Raw genomic sequence first — 23,531 nt, forward strand, 5'->3', positions numbered from 1 at the left:
ATGCAATTTAATTGATCAATTGCCTTTTTTAGATAGTTTGCCCTTTGGGAGCTTTTATAGACCGAGGATGTGCTCCCTGCTTCAAAATTTGTGTAATATTGAGCAGGAAAGTCTATGTGGAAAGGTTTTTTTAACTCCTATTAGGACACTGAGGTCTTTTCTTCCTCCAATTTATAAGTACATAGTGCTGTGAATATTATTGGAATTTTTTTTTCTATTGAGTGATTATTTATTAGCATCCTTACTTGAGTTTTTTGTTATTATAAACATAGTAATATAGATGACGGGCAGATAAAGAACCAAATGGTCCATCCAGTCTGCCCAACCTGATTCAATTTAAATTTTTTTTGGGGGGGGGATTATTATTATATTTTTTCTTATTAGCTATTCTGGGCAAGACTCCAAAGCTCTACTCGGTACTGTTCTTGGCTCCAACCTGCTGGAGTCTTCGTCAAAGCTCACTCCAGCCCATCCACACCCTCCCAGCCACTGAAGCCCTCCCCAGCCCATCCTTCCCCAAACGGCCATATACAGACACAGACCATGCAAGTCTGCCCAGTACTCGGCCTTAATTCTTCAATATTTACTATTATTTTCTGATTCTAGATCCTTTGTATTCATCTCAACTTTTTTGAACTCAAGAGTGTCAACCGTTTTCATCTCCATCACCTCTCTCGGAGCGCAATCCAGGCATCCACCACCCTCTCTGTAAGGTAGAATTTCCTAGCTCTTGAATCTACCACTCCTCAACCTCAAAATTATATCCTCTGAGTTTTACCATTTTCCACAAAGCTAATACCTCCGAGTCATCAAATTACCAACCGATTTGGCAAATATCCCATTTTTAGCAAAAATAGCTGAAAAAAATAGTCTTTAAACCAACTCTCCTGAATTTGTGGAAAAAACAAAGGTCTTGAATCAGACAGGTTTTAGACAACATCACTCAACCAAACTTTCCTTAATTGGCTTAACCACAAATATCCTACACAGACCATCACAGACCTGCAGCACTCATTTCTTTGGATCTTTTGGCCCATTTGCCACAGTCAGCCATGCTTTATTACTCCAAAGACTCCAATAGATTGAATGGTTTAAATCCTACTTCTCCAACCGTACCTTTAGGGTACTTAGCAATAACTCCAAGTCAGCCAGTCACCCCTCGAGATATGGAATTCCATAAGGCTACATCTTATCACCACTCCTATTCAATAACATAACATAAAATCAGATTTCTATATCACATAACCATGGAGTTCAATGCAGTTTACAAAGATTAATTAACATAATGTAAAAAAAAAATAGGACTCAAGAGGATATAATTGATTATAAATTTTGTAACCAGCGATGGGCACATGCAAATTTAGCAAGTCTTCGCTACTCTCCGCCAACCTCATTTGCATGAGTGTTTTTTGGAAAATGACTCACTTTTTACAATCGCTACTATAACGGCTGCGACAGCAGCCCATTGGGTTTTTAAAAAATTTATAATTTCTTAGTTTTACAATCAAGCATAATAAAACTTGAAAAAAGATCAAATGGTTCACATTAGGAACAAAATCATAATAAGGAAACAATAGTATTTGATTATTTAGTCCACAATATTAATATAAAAGAAAATCAACAGTTAATTAACCCTTAATGAAAATTAGCTTACATTATAAGGGAAGCGGTATTCTGACAGGAAGTGGTTTTAAGTCCAGAGTAAGAAAGATGCAGAAGGTAGTCCAATACCAAAGGAATCGAGGAGGTTGTAGGATCCAAGTTATAGAGTGTACACCATGAGGTGGAAACAAGACCATTTAAGATGATAGCACTGCTGAAGCAGAAGGTTTTCTAGAAGAACTGAAATAGCCTACACTGGAGCAGATAGACCACAGTCCTCTATGTTGAAGTTGAAAGGTACCAAGTTTAGATGTAGAGATTACAGCTTGGGATGTAGAAGGGAATCTTGATTCCGAGTCAGTAGAGATGGGAAGATCTGTAATGGAATGGGATCATTGATCGTCAACTGAAGTAGAAGAGAAAACCATGGTTGTCTGGCCACCAAGGAGCTATGAGAATCATGGTGGCTGGCTCTTGCTTGAGTTTGAATAATGTTTTGAGAATTAGAGGAATTACTGGAAACTCATACAGGAACTTGTGTGACCAATCCAGAAGAAATGCATCTGCTTCCAGACGATGTGTGGAGAATAGTCTGGAGCAGAACTGAGGCAACTTGCAAAACTTTGAATTGAGAGTCCACTTGTGTGGCTGAAGGAATCTGCTCAACTTGTCGGGTAGAGTATTTTGTTTTCCTTGCACATATACTACTTTGAGGAAAATATTGTGTGGAATTGTTCAGTTCCAGATGAAAAGGGCTTCCTGACAGAGAAGAAAATACACTGTATCCCCTTGTTCGTTGATATAGTACATTGCTACTTGTTGTCTGTTCTGACAAGGAGGACTTGTTGGAAAGAAGATCCTGAAAAGCCTTGTGGATCATCTGAAGTTCGAATAGATTGATGTGGAAAGCCTGCTTTCAAGTGGACCAGAGTCATGAGTTCACAGACCATCAAGGTAAACTCCCCATGCATACATGGAATGTGTCCTTTGTTAGCACTCATTGGTGTGGAGGTATATGAAACAGTAAAACCTCTGGACAAGGTTGGCTGGTTGTAACCACCATTGAAGAGACTGATGCAGATTTGAGGAGACTTTGGGCGAGATAGTGGATCTGTGGCTTGAGACCATTGAGACACTAGGTTCCATTGAGCTGGACTGAGGTAGAAACAGGCAAAGGGGTCACATGAACAGTAGATGCCATGTGACCCAAGAATGCATCACTTTTCTTGCCGATAACATTTGCAGAACAGATACCTGAGCACTGAGTTGAAGCAGAGTGTCTTATCTCTTCTGAGGCAAGAAAGAACTGCAAATATAATGACTCTCTTGGTATCTTTTGTTTTCCAACAAGACTTGGATACATTCATGAAACAATATTTTAGTTCTTCAAAAAGTTTATTCCATGTAAAATGAATATGGTGTACTAGGATGTTACCAAATCCAGTCAAGAGTGAAAAAAGCAATTTTTGGCCTTAAGATCAGAGACTAACAGCCCTCTTCTACAAAGCTACGAAAGCGTCCCGCTGCGCTAACAGCCCCGAAGCCCATAGAGATTTAAAGGGCTTCGGGGCTCTTGCCGCACGGCAGCCACTAGCGCGGCTTTGTAAAAGAGGCCGTAAATCTATAGGGGCATCGTTTCTACTTGCTTATCCTTGCAAGGTATAGTAAAGTATATTCAAGTTAAATATGTGTTTTTCCTCCCAGAGCAGCTGCAGGCATTTATTGAGCTGAAAATAATTGTTCCAAACTGACATAATGAAATGAAAGTCCAGGGCAAATTGTGTTAAGCTTGTTCCTTTAACATTTTCCTTATTGTTTAGCTTCTCAGTTATGCCTGCCTGAACTCCCCTTATTTGTTCATGAGGTCTAATGAAGGGTAAAAATTATTCCTATGATTAATATAGTGTGAAATAACATTATACATACTTAGTTTTCTTGTAATGTATGATTGGAAACGTATAAATAAAGAATTTTTTTTAAAAAAAGAAAATAGATGGGTCTTCAATTGTCTCCTGAACTCCAGACAGCAGAAGCAAAGAGGAAGGGAACCACCATCTTCCCTCCCTGCATGCCGAAAACAACTTTGGGGCCTTTGGCTCTGCCCCAAGGACTGCTCAGCTGTTCTTCAGCCCTTTAAAAAAGGGCTATTGAGGGAGCTACAGCCCTTCTTCAGCCAGCAGAAGCAAACAGGAAGGGAACCGCCATCTTCCCTGCCGACCTGACCACCGGAAACAACTTTGGGGCCTTTGGCTCCACCCCCAAGGACTGCTCAGCTGTTCTTCAGCCCTTTAAAAAAGGGCCATTGAGGGGAGCTACAGCCCTTTCTTCAGCCAGCAGAAGCAAACAGGAAGGGAACCGCCATCTTCCCTCCCTGCCCTGCTGACCCGACTACCGGAAACAACTTCGGGGCCTTTGGCTCCGCCCCCAAGGACTGCTCAGCTGTTCTTCAGTCCTTTAAAAAAAGGCTTTTACTTGTAGTGCTGTTTTACTATGCCTCTGTTTACTGTGCCTCAGCTATTGTATAATTTTTTATCTAGCAGTTCCAGACTAGTCCCCTGTGGCTTCAGTTAATTTTCATCATGAAGCCCCCATATCGATCCTTTTCTCTTACTCTGTTCATTTTTCAACACTACTCATTGTACCAAATCTCTTTCCCCCAATGTATCTGGCTTTACTAGTGTTTGTGAGACCTGCCCTGGGCTTAGAATCCCCGTACTGGTGCGCACCAGAAACTATTCTTAAAAAAAAAAAAAAACCCTCGGGTTGTTAATTACACTTCTCTAAAGCCTATACCTACTATCAACCTGTCCAGTCTTGCCTCTGACTCTCTCACTCCAGTCCCAATATTATATTGCAATTTTAGATCGCCATGCAACAAGTCTCAAGTAGTAAATGATTTACTAGGGATCTCGATCCTGGATTCTTGTGCATTAACTAAATCCTGGATTGCAAAAGATGATTTATTTACACAAAATGAGCTCTGTTCCCATGGTTGCCAAGATCTTTTCTCTTCCTGAAATTGCCAGAAAGGAAGCGCCTGGCACTCCTCTTTAAATCATTTTTCAATGTTCAGCTTCTCGAATAGGGTAGTGATACATCATTAGAATATATGCTAGCTACTGTCAGTGATGAACTCCATCGTCACCCATTGGGTATTTTGTTTTAATGCCATCCTCTAATCCCTGGAACAAATCTTCTGATCTTGTTTTTGAGATCATAACAAGAGCTTTCTTAAAATTTCAAAGATTACTGATTATTAGTGATATCAATCTCCATCTAGAAGACAACTCTGGCAAAGATGTGAGTGAATTGAGCAATTTTCTCACCTGCCTGGGTTTCCCCTCTCTTAAGACCTCCAACCCATGAAAAGGGGCACTCTCTTGATATCATTAGCTTTCTCGACCTTACTGACCACAATACCTTAGTCGAAGATGTTCGTTGGGAACAAGTCCCTGGTCCGACCACTTTTTAGGTGCCTTCTGTCTTCCTATCTTCATGTCTCACCTTGGGGTTCAATTCCATGCCTCAAAATCTATTATCGGTATTTCTGCAAGAAAATTTCAAGTGAACAGCTCTGGACCCAATTTCTATAATCAGCTCACATTCTGTCCCAAGCCTGATGCTTCAGAAGTCAACTGGCATAATTGGGTAAACCTTTCTGAGACTACCTATTGCTCTCTTGATCCTCTATCCACTAAGACTGTTTCCTACTCCTGTAAGGCCCCCTGGTATCTTCCTTATCATAGAGAACTGAAGCAGAAGTGCCGAGTACTGGAGCGTAAATGGAAAAAAAAATCTAAATCTCCTGCAGATAGATAGTCTTGGAGGGACAGTATCAAGTTCTATAATACAACATTAATAAAAGCTAGGAAAAAATTTTTGTGCCACAAACTAAGATCTTGTAAATGTGCCTTGAATCCATTTCCTTCATACCTATATGAGAAAATTCCCACCCAGGCTATTTCATCTCTTACCAGACTTATAAATTCTGCCTTACTATCAGGTCTACAGTGTTCTCCCCAGAAATATTTTCCAGCCAGGTGGGGTGGGTCAGGGAAATTTGGTGGTGCAAATTTGGTGTTATGAAAATGACCCCTCCCTCTCACGGTGAATGAGTAGGGCAGGGGTGTCCAACCTTTTGGCTTCCCTGGGCCGCATCAGATGAAAAAAAAATTTCTGGGGCTACACAAACACTAACACTAGCTGATGAGCAAAAAACAAGGTTGCACAGGTCCCAAATTTGTAATCACTAATATAGAAGATGTACGTATCTAATAATAAACCTTCATTAAAGGGAGAGGAACCCAAAAAAGCAGTAATGCTTACCGTGACTTGAGTGATCCTCCACGTGCACCACTGACATTGACCCTGAATTGATATATTTTATTCATGAGTTATTTTTTTTTTTTATGCAATTATTTTCAGTTCTCTACTTCATAATGTTCAGGTATGTGCAGTCATCACAGTATGTCTCTGCTATTAGTTAATGCTGGTAGCTTTTTTGACCACTCGGAAGAATCAAGAACACTAACAAAGCATGATTTAGTTCTTCTCTATTTTCTCTTGATTTTATTTGAGCCCTTTAACCTTCTATGAAGATTTACCAATTGTGATATTAAGCAGTGTGACAGAGGGTATGAAACCCTTCCACTTCCCCTGCTTGGAGTGTGGTATTGTGGTTAGAGCTACAGCCTCAGCACCCTGAGGTTGTGAGTTCAAACCCGATACTGCTTCTTGTGACCCTGGACAAGTCACTTAGGCCTCCTTTTATTAAACTGTGCTAGCAGTTTCTAGCACAGGGAGCTGCACTGACTGGCCCGTGCTGCTCCTGAAGCTCATTGAGTTCCTATGAGCGTTGAGAGCAGCGTGGGCCATTCAGCGCGGCCATTAGTGCGGTCCGCTTGATATTGGATTAAAAAAGTGCGACCATGTCACCCCCTACTACAAATTACTGCACTGGCTGCCAGTAGAGGCACGAATAATTTTCAAGTTCTCCTGCATATGTTTCAAACTAATTGGGGACTAACTCCTACGTACTTGCTACCTCACTTCATAATCTACAGCCCTATCAGACAAACCAGAAACCGCTATCTTTTTGCACACCCAAACATTACCAATTGTAAATACAAAACTTTCGCATACCAAGCAAACAACAACACTGGCTCGACAACTACATTAATAAAGCTAGACTGACCTACAACGCTTTTAGAAAACTCATAAAAACTGCCTTATTCGACAAATATATCACCTAAATAATTTCCTCGCCGAACACCTCTCTTTTCTCGTTCCCTTTCCCCCCCCCCCCCTGACATCCTAATCAAACCGCATTTTGCAATTCGGGACATATCTTCTAATATGCCCCTCTGAAAACTCCTAAACTGTATATTGTAATTTTTCGATGTATGTTTGTAATTTGTGACCTTTTCCTAACAGGTCCTCTCGAAAATATCTTAGCGTACTGTACACTTTATAACAAGTAACCAAGCCTAAACCCTTCTTCCCTACTAGTATTCCTCAACTCTCCTCCCTTCCCCAACTTTTCCCCTCTGTCTCCTCTTTTAAAGCTTCCCAATACAGTAACCACCCTGCATCTACTATGTAAACATCCCCTAAATTGTAATTCATGCATCTATTATGTAAGCATCCCCCAATTGTAACTTCCTAGAAAATCCCAGCTATCTTATACTATATCCCGCTTAGAACTGTAAACATCCCCTAAAGTGTAACTTCCTGGATATGTCCAGCTGTCTTATACTGTAATCCGCTTAGAACTGCAAGGTAAAGGCGGAATATAAGTCACTAATGTAATGTAATGTAATACTTTCGCATTCTTAAAGTTGATGTACTCTGTATTTCCTCTAACTTTCTGCATATTATAACTCGCTGAATGTCCAGCTCTCTTGAATGTAAACCGCCTAGAAGTCGCAAGATTGTGGCGGTATAGAAAAATAAAGTTATTATTAAAAGGAAGCCTTAATCCTTTACTGTCCCAGGTACAATAGATAGATTGTGAGCCCACTGGGCCAGTGTTGTTAGTATAACTACAAAAAGGTAGTATACTGTACAAGTCCTAAATGCTTTCCTTTTCCTTATTTTGGATTTGGTAAGGGTCTATTTGTATTGTGTGTGTAAAAAAAAAGCCACTGATTTGTGCTAATCCAGCTTGTTTAGCTTTCTTAGTTGGTGTTCTGAGCTAGTACCCACAGTGGTGTTTACTAGGCTGCATTTTCCTAGGTAGGCCTTTGTTGTATTATTCCTGGAAGCTAATGTTATTATAGTATTGTAAGTTGAGGGATCAAATTCCAGCACTGGTCCTTGTGACAATGGGCAAGTCGCTAAATCCTCCATTGCCCCAGGCACAAAATAAGTACTGTACCTGTAAATATATAAACCGCTTTGAATGTGTAACCCCCCCAAACAAAAAAATTCACGATATACAAGTCCCATTCCATTTCCTCTTATAGGTCCCAAGTGATTTTTGTAGGGTTTTGTGTGAAGTACAAAGTACTGGGACAGATTGAAGGACCGTCAAGCCCAATTTCCTGTTTCCAACAGTGGCCAATCCAGGGTCACAAGTACCTGGCAGGATCGCAATAATATTTAGGTTCTATACTGTTTATTCCAGAAATAAGTTCACCTTAACAAATGTTAGAGGGAGAGAGTTATTTGGTGTTGGGGTCTTGGGTGTAAAGTCAGGGAGGGGAGGCACAATGTAGGGTCTTGGGAGTGCTGTAGGAGTCTTAGGTGTTATGTCAGGGGTAGAGTTGGGTGTGATGTGGGAGTCACGGGTGTCATGCTGGGAGGCAGTGCAGGTGCAATATGGGGTCTCGGCTGTGTTGTGTGGTCTCAAGCGTCACATCAGGGGTCTTGGCTATGATGTTTGTGGTCAGGAGACTTGGGTACGCTGACACTGGGGAGGGATGTGAACAGGGAGGGGGGACTGTTCCCATGTCTATGTGTGAGTGAGAGAGAGAGAGGGGAGAGGAATACATTTTTACCTCCAAATTCAGCTTTCTAAAATTTCCTTTCTTTCTGAATGTGGAGTGGCTTGAACGAGCAGCCCTGATGCTATTTTACAGAAGGCTTTAGGTTTGGCAGAATCTTTCGTAAAAGTATGGATAATGCAAATGCCTTGAATGAGAATCTACCTCAATTGCTCTAGCTGGGCAACATAAAAAGTATACCGTAAATGAAATGTCTACTTTGGAGGTTCCGTATAATTAGTACTGCTACATAGGATAGCACCACAGAAGTGTGTAATAATTTGAAACTATGTACAGTAGATATTTCACATTATGCGCTGCCCTTAAACATAGAAAACATAGAATATGACGGCAGAAAAGGGCCGACGGCCCAACAAGTCTGCCAAACATGATCCCTCGAGAAACTATCCTCTATCATACCTCTGTAGCGACCCAACATGTTTGTCCCATCGTCTCTTGAAGTCAAGCGTGCTACTAGCCTCGACAACCTGACGTGGAAGACCATTCCATATATCAATCACCCTCTTAGTAAAGGGTCACCTGTGAACCCATGAAATCTTCCTCCCCTAAGTTTTAGCGGATGTCCTCTTGTCACCGTGGGACCTGTAAGAGTGAAGATTTCCTCCTCCTCCTCCTCCTCGATACGGCCCGTTATGTACTTGAAAGTTTCTATCATGTCCCCCGTTACTCTGCGCTCCTCGAGCGAGTATAAGCGCAGACTACTCAGACGATCTTCATATGAAAGATCTTTAAGTCCTGAGACCATCTTTGTGGCCATTCTCTGAACTGACTCAATTCTCTTCACACCCTTTGGTAATGTGGCCTCCAAAACTGGACACAGTACTCCAGGTGCGGTCTCACTATGGGTTTGTATAGTGGCAATATAACTTCGGTTTTTGGCTGATAAAACTTCTTCTGATGCAGCCAAGCATTTGTCTAGCCTTGTTGAGGCTTTCTCCACCTGATTTGCAAGCCTTCATGTCTTCACGGATGATTACTCCCAAGTCCCTTTCTACTTCAGTTTTTGTTAAGTTTTCTCCATTTAGGGTGTATGTAGTGCAAGGATTCCCAGTGCCAAGATGCATCACCTTACATTTTTTGGCATTAAAGTTTAGTTGCCAAGTACTGGACCATTGTTCTAGCAAAAGTAGGTCTTGTTCCATAGTGTTTTGCCCGGTTGCGCTGTTAGGTTCAGTTGCTATATGGAAGGGGAAGAGGGCGGATAGTGGATGGAAGAGGCAGAGAGAGAGAGCGAAGACAATGGATGGAAGGGGCAGAGAGAGTGAAGACAGTGGATGGAAGGGGCAGAGGCTGGATGGAAGGGGCAGAGGCTGGATGAAAGGGGCAAATGCTGCATGGAAGGGAGAGAGAGGATAGAGAGAGTGATTATTAAAGCAGAAACGACAAAAGGTAGAAAAAATATTTTTTTGTTCCTTTAAAGAATAAGATAGTATTGTAGTTGCATTGATAAATGTTTATAAACAGAAAACGGAAATAGGTAATCTTTTATTAGACTAATTTTAATACATTTTTTACAAACATTTGGAGTCCAAATCCTCTTCCTTAAGTCAGGACAGGATACTGTAACAGCAGTATACTGTACTGACCTGAAGGAGGTGGTTTTGGCCTCTGAAAGCTAATTGAAAAATGGATTAGTCCAATAAAATGGTATTTTCTTAATTTCCAATTTTGTTTTATTTCTATTTGTTAATTTGTAAAGTGGTAATTATTATTTGTTAGTTTTTTTTTCAAATTTACATCTGATATCTTATATTTTACACAGTATTAGGGATCATGTTCCACTGTTTCTGTGGTGTTTCACTGTATGCAAAGTCTGACTTCTTGGAGGTTCAGTTTAACTTTTGTCTACATATTTCTATTTTTAGTTTGTGATTACTTATTCCATACTGGGCGAGGGTGTATCTGGAGACATTCACCAATGGCTAGACAGATCAGCTCTCCATGGTGAGAGACGCTGCTCATGCCGGTGATCATTTCAATAGGTATGCAGTCTCAAGTGGTGGGAAAAGATAGGGGGCACATGGCTCGGCGATACCGGGCCAGTGGCATAGTAAGGGGCGGGGGCAGGGCAGGATTAACCAATAGGCCCAGTAGGCACGTGCCTAGGGCCCGAAATGGTCAGGGGGGCCCGATGAAGGAGGGCATCAACATTGTTTTTTCCGAACGGCGATGGGCCCCTCCAGCATCGATCGGCAACGTGAGCCTCCCCCCCCCCCGATCGGCAACGTGGTTTACCCCCCCCCCCCCCGATCGACGGAAAGTAAGACAAGCAAGCAATGCGGATAAGAAAGGCAACGGGAACAGTAATTTTGCAAGCGGTGCTGCTTGCCCAAAGCTTCCCTCTGACGCAGCTTCCTGTTTCCACCTGGGTGCATGGTGGGACGGGGCAGGGGGCCCAGTGTACTTGTATGCCTAGGGGCCCTTGACAAATTAATCCTGCCCTGGGCGGGGGGGAAGGGGAACCGCCCTAGGCGCCATCTTTGCATGGTCACTGGCATCTCTCTTCCTCTCCACCCCATGTACCTCTTTAAATGTTCATGGGACCAGGATGTGACATCAGAAGACAGCTAAGGCTGGTGCGAGCAGCAAGTGGAAAATGCTGCTCGTGCTGGCGAACATTTCAAGAGATACATGGGGAAGAGTGGGGGTACAAAGCGCAACGATGTGGTGTGCCAACAACCTCCCTCACTATGCCACTATTTCTGGATGAGGGGAAATTTGTTATGAATTGCGCACCCCCAATCATTTTCAAAAGTTGGTTCCTATGGCTTTGAGTGTGATAACCACACCCTATTCTGACAGAAACTGAAAAGTTCACTCTTCGACAACTAATTCTTCTAAGATCATCATAAGCATCTGACCTTTACTTAATCGCCTAAGTCTTATGTTTCCTGTCCCCCTTCTGCTCCTTCCTCCCACCCTTAACCTTTAGGTGTGGACGACACACAAATATTTGATTAGGTTACATACATTTGCACTTTGAAAACACACTATGAACACTTTAAATCAATGGTATAATTCAGGGGTCTCAAAGTCCCTCCTTGAGGGCCGCAATCCAGTCGGGTTTTCAGGATTTCCCCGATGAATATGCATGAGATCTATTTGCATGCACTGCTTTCAATGCATATTCATCGGGAAATCCTGAAAACCCGACTGGATTGCGGCCCTCAAGGAGGGACTTTGAAATCCCTGATAATTTATAATGTTGGAGGTTGTTGGGTTTTTTTTTTTAATATATATATAAGTCCAGTGAAAGAGAAGTGAAACCTAATACTCTATAAGTAAGCAGACAAAATATAGTTTTACTTTAAGGTTTCAGAAGACTTTGAAGCTGATGTCATTTCCTTATTAAGTCAGACCTGTGATGCCACCGACGAAAGCCCGAGCTGCCAGTCTCAACAGCCCGTTTGCCCTCCCTCTCTCTTTTTTTTTTTTTTTCCCTCTCACAGGCGAGTCCGCCCTTTAATGATCGCCCCCGCCGGCCGGCTGCTGTTGACGCACGGAACGCTTTTGCAGCTGCACCGGAGCGCCGCGGACACTTCCGGCCCTCTTGGGCTTAAGCTTTCCCGGTTTCTCGCTGGAGCCTGTAGGCCGTCGAGATGCAGCTGGTCGAGGCCGGCCTCTTCTCCTTCGGAGGCGCTCGCGGTCGCTCGTTCTAGTTCGACAGCTTCGCGCGCTGACTTTCCCTTCTGCCCGCCTAACGCGAGGAAGCTGGCTCGGCTGTGCGCTGACAGATTTAAAAGAAAGAAAGGAAAGCCTAAAGAAAAAGCGCTGCTACCAGGTTCAGCCCTGCTTTCATAGTCTACTAACTTTTTCATTTAATTGGCTCCTCGTTCCTCTGAGAAGGTATAATAAAAAAAAAAAAGAGAGTTTTCATCTTTTTAAAATTTGTTTGCCGCTTTGCCCCCCCCCCTTGAGTACCCTTACTCTCTGTTCTTCTGATGTCCATTTTGTTTTAGGTCTGGATTAGGAGGAAAAGAGTGACTTCGTAAAGCGTGTTTGTTTTTTAGTAACGCATTTACTGTATAACATTTTATTGAAGAAATGCAATAAATACATAATAATATAACACAGTAAAATAGTCATTACATTTAAATTGACCATATTAACTTCTAATAAATGTTTATCATTCCTTCAAAATAAATTTTTAAACAGGACTTATTCATAGATTTTGTTTAGAATTATAGGAGTTTTGATTGAGCACAATTAATTTATAACGTTTTTGAGCACAATTAAACAATGTTTTACTATGAATTCAAATGCAAAGAACATCCTCCTACATCACATTTTTCATTTACATAAACATTTTATCATTCCTCCAACATATATTTTAATATATCTAAACTATTTTTTCCTATATCCCCCCCCTTATTACTTTATATATATATATTAAAATCATTCCAATTTCCCTCCCTATCCTAGAATGAAAGGTGACATAAAACATCAAATAAAAAAAAATATTAAAAAAAAAAACAACCCACATTTATTTATATCTAATATAAAAGTATTAAGAATCATATTTCTTGCTTTCGAGGATAATTTTTGTATATAAGGATCCCGAATTTTTAAAAATAATCGTGTTCTAAAGGCTTATTAAAAAAATAAATAAATTTTCACAGTCTACTAAACGGTATCGGCGTTTCCAGTTGTTACAAAATACTACGAAGTTTAATCTTTAATTCTCATAAATACGGTAGGGTTTCTCTATTGCTGATCTGACTGCATTGGCTACTTATTCAAGTCCTTTACTTAAAGCAGGCCTGCACAACTCAAAAATGATCCGGGGCCGAAACGAAGTCGGAAAATGTAGCGAGGGCCGCAGGTAGTGGCCACAGCTCGAGGCACCCAGAAGTGTGCGGACGTTGCCGTGATGATGTCGTGTGCATGCGTGACATCATCAAGTTGACATCCGCGCATGCACCGAGGCCTTCCAGACAGGCCCTGAGACGCTAGTAGGGGGTGCCAGCAGGGAAGAGGGCAGGAGATGCACTGGCAGCGGCTGATTGTCTACAGCAGTGTTTCTCAACTACTTGGAGCTAAGTACCCCCAACCACAGACCTCCCAAGCTCCGCCCTAAACCCACCCAAACTGTGCGCCAGATCCTGCCCCCTTTACTAATTGTAGTGCAATTTTTTCCTTTCATTTTTTCATATACACACAATACACACAGCAGATATAAATTCTCAAAATTGACACATTTCGATCACTAAATTGAAAATAAAATAATTTCTCCTATCTTTGGTGATTTAATTAGTTTCTGGTTGGACTTCTTTCTGACTGTGCATCCAACATTTCTTTCACAATTCAGCCCCAGTCCCTTTGGGTTCAAGTCTCTATCTCTTTTCCCTCTGCGTACCCTCCCCAAATCCAGTGTCTGTTCTCTTTTGTACCTACCACCACCTTTGTTCCAGGTCTCCCTCTCCCTCCTCTGTTATGATCTTCCATCTCTCTGTTCTTCCTCAGGGTCTCTCTCCCATTATCCCAGGACAAGCAGGCAGCATATTCCCACACATGGGTGACGTCACCGACGGAGCCCCGCAGCGGACAGCCTCGAAAGCAAACTTGCTTGAAGGTCTCGAACTTTCGAGCACTGCACCGCGCCTGCGTGCGTGCCTTCCCGCCCGAACTAGGGGGCGCATCTCCTGAGAGGATCCTCAGTTCGTTTATTTCCGCGGAGACAAGAAGACACGTTCTCTTTCTCTGCAGCATTTGCCTTCTCATCACCGCGGCTGTTTCTTTCTTAAAGTCGGTCGCTGTGCTTGTTTTTTTATTCCTTTCTTTTTCTTTTCATAAACGGGCTTTTCGACGACGTTGTGCTCAATTTTTTCAACTTTTTGGCATGGAGCAATCTTCGGATCCGGCCTCGACCGTAGCGGCTGCTCCGGTCTCGAAGGCTTCGACTCCGACGACCTCGACACCTGTGGTCTCGAAGGCCTCGACCCAGACTCCGTCTGGAGTTTCGGTCTCGAAGGCCTCGACCTATTCTGCCTCGGTTGCCTCGAAGACGACGCCATCCACGAAGTCTTCTACGGGGGGTAAGTCTCCGAGTTCCCTTTCAGGTGCCGTATCCAAGAAGCCACCAGAGTCCTCGGCACGTCCACCTTCGAAGCGTACCTCCAAGATAAGGGAATACTCACCTTCGAGGTCGCCCTCTTCGGAGCGTACTGCTGCACCTACGAGGTCAGAATCTTCTGTCTCGGTGCCGATGCTAGAGGACATGTTGAAATCTATACTCACAACTCAGATTTCCTCCTTGGTAGCTCAATTGGTCCCGTCCTCGACCTTGCCTCGGACTGATCAGCCTGTTACTCAACCAGAGCTTCCAGTCTCCTGAGGCCGATCCCGGACACCGAAGAACATTTCTTCATCAGAGTCTTCTCCGGGCTCACCTCCTCCGAAGCATCGATCGAAGCATTCAAGACCTGTTCCTTCTAAGCTTCGGAGGGAGTCTTCGAATTTGGATACCGAGGCTTCTTTACCTTGTTCTTCGAAGTCAAAGTCGAAGCATGGATCTCGACGAGCCTCGACTCGAAGCCCTTCTCGATCCAGAACACCGTCGAAGCCAGTCCGTCGAGACAGTCCTACATATACCTCGACTCATTCTGTAACACGTACACCTGCTACTTCTCCTTCCAGGAGTTTGAAAAGAAAGCATTCTCTTACTCCAACTCACAGTGCAGCTTCTTCGGTCACTCTGCGTCTGGAATCAGACCTTTCACCATATTCTAGAGAGGCTTCTCCATCCTACTCAGTTCAACATAAATCTCGCAGTGGTTCTCCTGAGGAAACATCTGATCCAAAATCAATTTCTTTTGCCAAATTTATCTTTGACATGGGCCAAGCTCTCAAGATAGACCTTCATTCAGACTCAAAATATACTCCTGAATACTTAGCGGATATGGAGCTTCCCCATCCTCCAAAAGAGTCACTCAGATTACCTATGACTCCTGTTCTACAGCAGACCTTCACTCGCAATATGGAAACTCCTTATTCTATCACTGCTATCCCATCCAAATTAGAATCTCGTTATAGAACGGTCCCCTGTAAAGGATATGAAAAGTCTCAACTTTCTCATCAATCTCTAGTTGTAGAATCATCATTGAAGAAAGCACATTCCTCCAAAATCTATGCTTCGGTTCCTCCTGGTAGGGAAGGCCGTACCATGGATAAGTTTGGACGTCGTTTATACCAGAACTCTATGATGGCAAATAGAGTTCTTAATTATAATTACATATTTACGTCCTACTTCAACCATTTTTTAAAGATTTTATCTTCATTTTACCCGGACATCTCTACCAATCGCCTATCAGAATTTAAAAATATCCTTAAGACTCTTTCTCAGTTGAGACTTTTCATGCTACAAGCTTCTTATGATGCCTTTGAACTCTCGTCTAGAGTATCGGCATTTGCAGTAGCCATGCGTAGATTAGCATGGTTACGGATAGTGGACATGGATCCTAACCTTCAGGATAGATTGGCTAATCTTCCTTGTCAAGGAAATGAATTATTCGATGACTCTATTGAGGCAGCTACAAAGCGTCTTTCAGAACATGAGCGCTCTTTTCCTTCCCTCATTCGTCCAAAACCTAAACCTGTACCAACTAGAGGTTTCAAACAAACTCCACGTCGCTATCCGCAGAAAACAACTCCTGCTTTTTCTAGACCTCCTGCTCGTCGGCCTCCTCCACAACAAAGGCAACAAAAATCTCAGACTCCTGCTGCCACCAAGCCTGCTCAGTCTTTTTGACAATCTCGACCTGAGCATTCAAATTTCTCTGTTTCCAAATTCTCCTCTCCCCATAGGAGGTCGCCTGTCCTCTTTTTATCACCAATGGGAGCTCATTACTTCAGACCTCTGGGTTCTTACCATCATACGAGAGGGATACTCTCTTCGACTCCTTCAGGCACCTCCAGATCGCCATCCAAGAGAGTGTCTTTCAAATCAGTCGCATTTTCCCCTTCTTCTTCAAGAAGCTCGAGCTCTTCTTCTCCTGCGAGCAGTGGAGGAAGTTCCTCTTCCACAAAGGAACTTGGGATTTTATTCCCGTTATTTTCTAGTTCCCAAAAAGACGGGGGATTTGCGACCGATTTTGGATCTCAGAGCTCTCAACAAATATCTAGTCAAAGAGAAATTTCGAATGCTCACTCTGCCAACTCTATATTCCTTGATGGATCAAGGGGATTGGATGTGCTCTCTCGATCTCAAAGAGGCCTATACTCATATCCCTATTCATCCAGACTTTCGCAAGTATCTCAGATTCCAGGTAGGAAATCTTCATCTTCAGTACAGAGTTCTCCCCTTCGGACTGGCTTCTTCCCCCAGAGTTTTCACCAAATGCCTAGTGGTTGTAGCTGCAGCTCTTCGCAACCAGGGTCTTCAAGTATTTCCATACCTAGACGACTGGCTCATCAAGGCTCCCTCTTTTTCAGAGGTTATTGCAGCGACCCAACAGACTATTCTTTTTCTGCAAAGTTTGGGATTTCACATCAATTTTCCCAAATCTCAGCTGACTCCTTCTCAGTCCCTCCAGTTCATAGGAGCTACTCTGGACACTATCAATCTGAGAGCATATCTTCCACAACCACATCAGGATGCACTCCTTCAACTGTCTCAACAATTCTGCCAACTTTCCTCTGTTCCAGCAAGGAAAATGATGGTTCTGCTTGGTCACATGGCTTCTACAGTTCATGTGGTTCCTTTTGCCAGACTTCACCTTCGCATTCCTCAATGGACACTGGCATCTCAATGGCAACAATCACTGGATCCACCAACTCGACTAATTTCCATCACGCCTTCATTAAAGAAGTCTCTCCGCTGGTGGATGCTCTCTTTGAATCTTTCAAGAGGTTTACTGTTTTATCCTCTTCCTCATCAGAAGGTCCTCACAACCGACTCGTCAATGTATGCATGGGGAGCTCATGTGGACGGTCTTTGCACTCAAGGGCTCTGGACCCAAGCGGACCGGCGGTGTCCTATAAATCTGTTGGAACTCAGAGCGATATTCTATGCTCTCAAAGCTTTTCAGCATCTACTTTACGACATGGTGATTCTAGTACGTACCGACAACCAAGTAGCCATGTATTATGTCAACAAACAGGGAGGGATGGGATCTCACTCCCTCTGTCAAGAAGCTCTGAAATTGTGGCATTGGGCGATTCTTCACAACATCTTCCTCAGAGCGGTTTATATTCAGGGTCAACAAAATTGTTTGGCGGACAAATTGAGTCGTCTTCTACAACCTCACGAATGGACAATCAATTCTCCTACTCTTCGCCAAATTTTTGCTCGTTGGGGGACTCCACAGATAGATCTGTTTGCGTCACCTCTCAACTTCAAACTGCCTCAATTTTGCTCCCGCATCTATACTCCTCAACGTCTCGAAGCGGATGCGTTTCTACTGGACTGGAGGAATCAATTCCTTTATGCTTTTCCTCCGTTTCCTCTGATTCTCAAGACTCTAGTCAAGTTGAAATCAGACCAGGCCACCATGATTCTGATAGCTCCTCGGTGGCCCAGGCAACCTTGGTTCTCCCTTCTACTTCAACTCAGCACCAGGGAGACTCTACTTCTGCCAATATTTCCTTCTCTACTCACGCAGAATCAAGGATCTTTGCTTCATCCCAATCTACAGTCTCTACATTTGACAGCTTGGTACCTTTCTATATAACAGACTTTTCTCAATTTTCTCCGTCTGTTCAAGATATTTTACTTGCTTCCAGAAAACCATCAACTAGACAATGTTATGGTCAAAAGTGGACAAGATTCTCTGCTTGGTGTTCTACACGTAATTTACTTCCCAGATCTGCTTCCTTGACATCAATTCTGGACTATTTACTTCATTTATCACAATCTGGACTTCAGACTACATCTATCCGAGTCCACCTTAGTGCTATAGCTGCTTTTCATCAGCCTTTGGATGGAAAATCCCTTTCTGCACATCCTATGATTTCTCGTTTTATGAAAGGACTTCTCAATCTCCATCCTCCTATTAAACCACCTCCTGTGGTTTGGGATCTCAATGTTGTTTTAGCTCAACTTATGAAATCTCCTTTTGAACCACTTGACAAAGCTCATCTCAAGTATCTCACTTGGAAAACTGTTTTCCTGATCGCCCTCACTTCTGCTCGACGTGTCAGTGAGTTACAAGCGCTAGTGGCTGATCCACCTTTCACAGTTTTTCACCATGACAAGGTTGTTCTACGTACTCATCCTAAATTCTTACCTAAAGTTGTTTCAGAATTTCATATCAATCAGTCTATTGTTCTGCCTGTATTTTTTCCAAAGCCTCATTCTCATCCAGGAGAGGCGGCTCTTCATACATTGGACTGTAAACGTGCTTTGGCTTTCTACCTTCAACGCACTCAACTTCACAGAACATCTCCTCAACTTTTCATATCTTTTGATCCGAACAGGTTGGGACGTCCTATATCAAAACGCACAATCTCCAACTGGATGGCTGCTTGCATTTCATTCTGCTATGCTCAGGCTGGTCTTTCCTTGCAAGGTCGAGTGATGGGCCACAAAGTTAGAGCTATGGCGGCGTCTGTAGCTTTCCTCCGATCAACTCCTATTGAGGAAATCTGCAAGGCTGCCACTTGGTCCTCGGTTCATACTTTCACCTCTCATTATTGTCTGGATACCTTATCCAGGAGGGATGGCCATTTTGGCCAATCTGTTTTGCAAAATCTTTTTTCGTAATATGCCAACTTCCCTCCATCCCTTTCTATTTAGCTTGGAGGTCACCCATGTGTGGGAATATGCTGCCTGCTTGTCCTGGGATAAAGCACAGTTACTTACCGTAACAGTTGTTATCCAGGGACAGCAGGCAGATATTCCCACAACCCTCCCACCTCCCCTGGTTGGCTTCTTGGCTAGGTATCTGAACTGAGGATCCTCTCAGGAGATGCGCCCCCTAGTTCGGGCGGGAAGGCACGCGCGCAGGCGCGGTGCAGTGCTCGAAAGTTCGAGACCTTCAAGCAAGTTTGCTTTCGAGGCTGTCCGCTGCGGGGCTCCGTCGGTGACGTCACCCATGTGTGGGAATATCTGCCTGCTGTCCCTGGATAACAACTGTTACGGTAAGTAACTGTGCTCTCTGTCTAAACCTCCCATAGTCCAGCATCTGCCTCTTGTCTTCCCCCTTTGGTCCTGTCTTTCTTCTGCTTACAACCCCCTCCCCAGCATTTTGTTCTCCTTTCTTCCAGCTCTTTCTCTGCTTCTCTCTTTATCCTTCCTTCCTCCCTGGTCCAGAATCTTTCCATCTCTCTGCAGTCTCTCTCTCTCTCTTCCCTCTATACACCCCCAAGTCCAACATCTGCCCTCCTCTCTTCTGCCTCCCTTTTGTTTCAGGTTTCTCCTTCTCTCTATCTTCCTTCTGCTAACATTTTGAGTCCTCCCACCTTTAATCCAGGTCTTTCTGTCTCTCTCACTCTCTTTGACTTCCCCCTTCCCAGGGCCTGGCATCTCTCTCTCCTCGTTTCAGGGCATTTCCCCTCTCTTCCTCCTCTAGTCCAGCATCTTCCCTGTCTTCAAGTCTATTTTCCTGCCCCTCCTCAAGGTCCTTTTCTCTCTCTCTCCCCACCCACCCCTCCTCAAGGTCCTTTTCTGACTCTCTCTTTAGATCCAGCGTCCTGCCAGGGGCCTTACCACACCCAGCGAGAGAGGTTGTCTTCTGCAGTCTGCAGCTAAGCTAATTACGGCAGCCTGCAGATGAACCTAGCAGGCTGCCGTTGGCCTCTGAAGCACATTCCCTCTGCCACGGTCCTGCCCCTCCTCTGATGTCAGGGGCTGGACTGCGGCAGAGGGAACTTGTGCAGAGACTGACGGCAGCCTGCTAGGTTTGCTCTGCAAGCTGCCATAATTAGCTTGTTGGTCCTTGAAAGCGGCGGCGGCGCTTTTAAAGGTGAGACTAGGAGGGTAGAGCAGGAGAGCAGAGTGAGAGCCAGGCCGCAATGAGAGCCGTTTTGGGCCTTATGTTGTGCAGGGCTGGCTTAAAGCCTTGCATGCACAAATGGGTTGTTCTGTGTCAAGTGACCTAATTTTAGAAAAGTGCCCCAACTCACCATCACGGATTTTGATGAAACTTTGTATGTTGAATCTTACATGACCCAAATGAACTCTGGTAAAGTTTAAGATCTGCCAGTGTAATACTTGTGGAGATATAGCTCTTTGTTTGATACTGGACCCCATGTGTCCCTCCAACTATCGCCACATCTCCCTCCTCCCCTTCTTATCCGAGTTACTTGAACGTGCTGGTGTCTGGACTTTCTCTCCTCTTAAGCTATTCTCGATCCTCTTCAGTCAGGCTTTTGCCCTCTGCATTCCACTGAAATTGCCCTTACTAAAGTTTCCAATGGACATGTTCTTAACCAGATCCAAAGGCCTCTACTCTATCCTCGTCCTTCTCAATCTGTCTGTTGCCTTTGATACTGTTGATCACCGCATACTCTTTGATACACTGTCCCCGTTGGGATTCCAGGGTTCTGCTCTCCTGGTTTTCTTCCTATCTCTCCTATCACACATTCAGTGTTTGCTTTTTCTTGGACCATCTTTATCATTCGTTTTGAAACTCCAAACTGATGCTATTGCTTTTATTGACCAACTTCTTGGGTCTACAGTCAGTATTTGGACTTTTTTGATCTATCAGATATTGCAAATTTTTTTCTTAATTTCTTCAATCAAGTCTATATAGTCTTGACACAAGGTGCATTCTGTGGTTTGACTTAACTGTCTGATATCCTGAGCAGTAGCAGACATTATCTTGTGCTTTATCACATTTTGCACTTGTTCAATTTCCTGTGATGTAACTAAATTCTCAATGGTTGAGCATATTTTATTTGAGATTCTGAAGCAAGATACCTCGATACCTCAGTATTCACATATATCTGTTTGTTGCCAACTTTATTTTCTATATGCATGCAGTCCCCGGGTTAAGAACAAGTTAAGTTTAAAAAACTGTTCTTAAAGTTGGATTGTATGTAACACAGAACTTGTAGATTTTAAGATTCTTGCTGCTTACCTCTGCCCCCAGCTGACAAAAGAGCTAGCTGTCCTTACCAGTGTTCCCTAAGGTATAGTATGCACAACCACACACTTGTCTTAATGTGGCCATGCATCATTCCTGAATCTGCTACAGAAGAAGTATAAAAGTCTATGCCACTGGAAATACTGCTCAGTGAAATCAAATGAAGCAGCAACCGCGTTCTTTTTTTTTTTGTAACTCTTTATTTAACCACTGCGTTACAATCACTACAGGTACACCTGTACATCAAAACCATACATTCATGAATACAGTGTATACATTAGATTCCCCATGTCCCATTCCCAACCCACCCCTCCCCTTCCCCCCCCCATCCCCCCCCTGACCCTCTAAATTACCTATCTCCCAATAACATCTAGTTCCCCCCCCCCCACATGAAACATCCAAAAGGAAGAAGTAACATAACATAATCCTAATATGCAAGAGATGCAATGGTGGTCCCCCTTCAGGGATGCACCATCTAAGCATGTAATACAAATTACTCAGAGTTTCCCTCCATCTCTAGGAACCTTCCCCATAGGTCCTCAAACTGTCGCCTTTGGCGGGTAAGTAGAGCCGACAGCCTAAATTTCTCACATACCCATCCCAATTTCACTCGCATCATCACTACCGTAGGTATCGTGGGGCTCTTCCATAGTGATGCCAGCACCAGTCTAGCAGCTGTAAAAGCCAATCTAACTAACTTGTCCTGCGTAGCCTCCACTGTCCCTGGGAGTACCCCCAGCAAAGCCGTCTCCGCTCCAAATGGCAATCGACATTGCAAGAGGCACCCCACATAGCGGAACACCTGAGTCCAATAATCCACAAGACGGGGACACTCCCACCACATATGAATGAATGTACCCCTCAGGCCACACCCTCTCCAGCACTCCCCTGCACATGAGGTACCCATCTTTGCAAGCACCACAGGAGTAACATACCATCTCACAAGGAGTTTAAGAGCGTTTTCTACCAATTGTGGAGCCACCGCCACATGATGTATTCTTAATGCTATTTGTTCCCATTCCTCAATCGTATAGGTGTGCCCTAAGTCTACCTCCCACGCCCTCATATATGTGGTCTTCCGATCAGGGTCGGCAAGCAGTAAGCGATATAATTGTGAGATGCAGCCCCGACGCACTGGGTCCCCCAACATTAACTCAAACCTCGAGCACTTATATGCTGTAGGGTCCCCCGCTTTAATGCGCATAATATAATCCTTCACCTGTAGATAGGGGAATATATCACGCTGCTCCAAATGGAAAGAGGCTTGGACCTCAGGAAACCCACGAAGTCGCTCCCCCTCCAACAGTTGGCCAAACCATCTCAACCCACCTCGCTCCCATCTACAAAAGACTCCACCCTCCCTACCCGGAACAAAATCCTCTGCATACCTAATAGGCAAAAAATGTAGACCCTGCATCCTACCCACCAGACCCGTAGCGTCCATCTTATAAAAGGATTAGCAATAGAAGCAATATCCGTCTCCCTCAAGCCCACCCACGGTAGATAAGACAGAGCCGGTATGCCCCTAGGATCTCCCAAGAGACCCTGTTCCACCCGAACCCACAATTTAGCTGGATCCGCATGCCAATCCACAACCGCCCTAAGCTGCGCCGCCCTGTAGTATAGTTCCAGATTGGGTAACCCCAGTCCTCCCTCCTCCTTAAATTTGAACATGGCATATCTCGCCACCCGAGGACGCCTACCCTTCCATATAAATTGCAGAAGGGACCTATGCCAGCGCGTAAAGCAAGCTTTAGGGACCTCAACCGGAAGCACTTGAAAGAGATAAAGAAATCTGGGCAGGACCATCATACGTACCACCTCCATTCTACCCATCCAGGAAAGGTACAGAGGGTCCCATCTATCAAGATCCCTTCGCATTGTCTCTCCCAAAGGGAGATAA

The 23,531-nt window shown here is 43.8% G+C and overlaps 2 protein-coding genes across 4 annotated transcripts in view; one reads left to right on the forward strand and one right to left on the reverse strand.

Annotated features, from left to right (window-relative positions):
* The window catches only part of MGAT4D (MGAT4 family member D), a 263,615-nt gene extending 251,607 nt beyond the window's left edge, over positions 1-12,008 (reverse strand). The window contains exon 1 of the mRNA XM_033939678.1: positions 11,913-12,008. The gene's annotated coding sequence lies outside the window, so the exon portion shown is untranslated. The remainder of the gene's footprint in view (positions 1-11,912) is intronic.
* Positions 1-23,531, forward strand: part of ELMOD2 (ELMO domain containing 2) — a 139,873-nt gene that overhangs the window by 12,647 nt on the left and 103,695 nt on the right. The window contains exon 1 of one of the 3 annotated variants that reach the window (XM_033939710.1): positions 12,114-12,452. The exons of 1 other annotated variant lie outside the window; for it this stretch is intronic. The gene's annotated coding sequence lies outside the window, so the exon portion shown is untranslated. Of the gene's footprint in view, positions 1-12,113; positions 12,453-23,531 lie in introns of those variants that run through there. One more of the 3 variants, XM_033939701.1, reaches the window with a different exon arrangement.

The sequence above is a fragment of the Geotrypetes seraphini genome, chromosome 1, assembly GCF_902459505.1.
Source record: "Geotrypetes seraphini chromosome 1, aGeoSer1.1, whole genome shotgun sequence".
Lineage (NCBI taxonomy): Eukaryota > Metazoa > Chordata > Amphibia > Gymnophiona > Dermophiidae > Geotrypetes > Geotrypetes seraphini.